This window comes from Penaeus japonicus, unplaced genomic scaffold, assembly GCF_977035675.1.
Source record: "Penaeus japonicus unplaced genomic scaffold, GWHDUDI00000001_assembly GWHDUDI00000026, whole genome shotgun sequence".
Classification (NCBI taxonomy): Eukaryota; Metazoa; Arthropoda; class Malacostraca; order Decapoda; family Penaeidae; genus Penaeus; species Penaeus japonicus.
This window is the reverse complement of record NW_028234428.1, coordinates 33,228,762-33,231,261: the sequence shown is the minus strand read 5'-3', so window position 1 is coordinate 33,231,261 and position 2,500 is coordinate 33,228,762. Positions and strand designations below refer to the sequence as shown.

Below are 2,500 nucleotides of genomic sequence, written 5' to 3'. Positions count from 1 at the left end.
ACTATGACAAAAACAACAACAATCATAACAACAATCACAACAACAATAAAGCTACCAACTATATATCTAAAAAAAAAGAAAAGAAAAAATCCGAAACAAAAGCAAGTCGCCAGGCGCATTCCTTTCTCCTTCGGGGCTCGAGATGCATCAGGTAAATCTCGGGCCAGTTATAGGCGGGCCTTTCAGAGTGCGAGAAGGTGCGTTGTTGTGTCTATTGATCGTATCCAGAACGCACTTACTCCCTCGCACCCTCCCTCCCTCCCTCTCTCCCTCTCTCCCTCCCTTTTTTTATCTCTCTCGGTTCGCTGCGCTCGATATTGCATGGTCATCATGCAATCTGCAACTAGTGAGTTTGGTGATACTAGTGTCTTCATTACTTTGGGATTTCTTTCTATCTCTTTCTCGTTCTCTCTCTCTTTCTCTCTCTCTCTCTCTCTCTCTCTCTCTCTCTCTCTCTCTCTCTCTCTCCCTCTCTCTTTCTCTCTCTCCCTCTCTCTCTCTCTCTTCTCTCTTCTCTCTCTCTCTCTCTTCTCTCTCTTCTTTCTCTCCTTTCTCTCTTCTTCCCTCTCCCTCTCTCTTTCTCTCCTCCCTCCCTCCCTCTCCTCTCTCTCTCTCTCTCTCTCTTTCCCTTCTCTTCTCTCTTCCTCTCTTTTTCTCTCTCTCTCTCTCTCTCTCTTCTCTCTCTCTCTCTCTCTTCCTCTCCTCTCTCTCTTCTCTCTCTCTCTCCTCCCTCCCTCCCTCTCCCTCTTCTCTCCCTCTCTCTCTCTCTCTCTCTCTCTCTCCCTCCCTCTTCTCCTCCCTCTCCCCTTCCCTCTCTCTTCCCTCCTCCCTCCCTCTCTCTCTCTCCCTCCCTCCCTCCCTCTCTCTTTCTCTCCCTCTCCCTTTCTCTCTCTCTCCCTCCCTCCCTTTCTCCTCCCTCCCTCCTTCTATCTCTTTCTTTCTCTCAATGGGAATAAATAGTATTGATTATCATGAAGCATGACGAAATTAAAGAGATAGCAAAAAGAAAGGAAAGGAAAACAAGGTTAAGGATGATGGTCACAAGAATCATAAGTATAATAAGAACTATGATGACGATATTCAACATGACGAGCGAAAGCAACAAGAGAGGAATTGAATAAAAAAAGAAAAGGAAAATGAAAATGAGGAAAATGACTCAAGGAAAACGAAAGAAGAATGCGATAATCCCACGTGTAACTTGCAGCTCTCGAATCTCTGCTGTGGGGGGGGAGGGGGAGGGGGAGGGGGAGGGGAGGGGTATCGCTTCAATTCCCGTGGCTCTTGCTGTCTGTCTGTCAGTCTCGGTCTCTCTCTGTCTCTCTTTCTCTTTCTCTCTCATTCTCTCTCTCGCTCTCGCCCTTTCTCTTTCTCTCTTTCTTACTCTCTCTCTTACTCTCACTCTCTTTCTTTCTCTCTCTCTCTTTCTCTTTCTCTTTCTCCCTCTCTCTCTCTCTCTCTCTTTCCCTCTCTCCCCTCTCTCTCTCTCCCCCCCCTCTCTCTCTCTCCTCTCTCTCTCTCTCTCTCTCTCTCTCTCTCTCTCTCTCTCTCTCTCTCTCTCTCTCTCTCTCTCTCTCTCTCTCTCTCCCTCTCTCCCCCCCCCTCTCTCTCCTTCTCCCTCTCTCTCTCTTTCTCCCTTTCTCTCTCCTCTCTCCCCCCCCCCCACTCTCTCTCTCTCGCTCTCCCTCCCCCCCTCTCTCTCTATCTCTCACCCCGTTATTGATACCTATTTATAATCATTTAACTTTTCCACGTCGCCATGATGATAGTAATAAAAATTACTATCATCATCATCATCATCATCATTAATAGCGTTTTCGACATTGGAGCATATAGCTTCTTCCAACTTCTTCGAGGCTTTTATGCTAATGTAAACACGCTGAATAATATATTTCTTCATTACTGGTCTAATGCGACTCAGTTGCCGTCATTACACAACGCAGTATTAACGTAACTTAACTTAAACCTAAACTAACCTAACCTAACTTAGCTTAAACCTAACCCTAACCCTAACCTAACTTAAACCTAAACTAATCTAACCTAACCTAACTTAAACCTGACCTAATGTAACCTAACCTAACTTAAACCTAACCTAACTTAAACCTGACCTAATCTAACCTAACCTAACTTAAACCTAACCTAACTCCACCAACCTGATTATATTGCCCGGCTGAAGTTTAGTTTTGTGAAGAGTTATATAGAATAATCAATGACAAGGTTTACCGACGAAAATTATTATCAACAAAAAAAACAAAAAAGAAAAAAGGTAATGGCGTATACATGATTTGCATTTCTTTTATTATTGTTGTTAATCGTTGATTGGATCACTAGACAAAGAGAAAGGAAAACACACACACACACACACACACACACACACACATATGCACACACATACACACAAACACACGCATACACATACACACACACGCATACACACACAGATGCATACACATGTACACACACACACATATATTTTTTCTTTCTTTCTTTCTTTTCTTTCTCT

General features: G+C 43.9%; 1 protein-coding gene across 1 annotated transcript in view; it reads left to right on the top strand.

Annotated features, from left to right (window-relative positions):
• Nucleotides 1–2,500, top strand: part of LOC147468854 (uncharacterized) — a 74,922-nt gene that overhangs the window by 71,331 nt on the left and 1,091 nt on the right. The window lies entirely within an intron of this gene.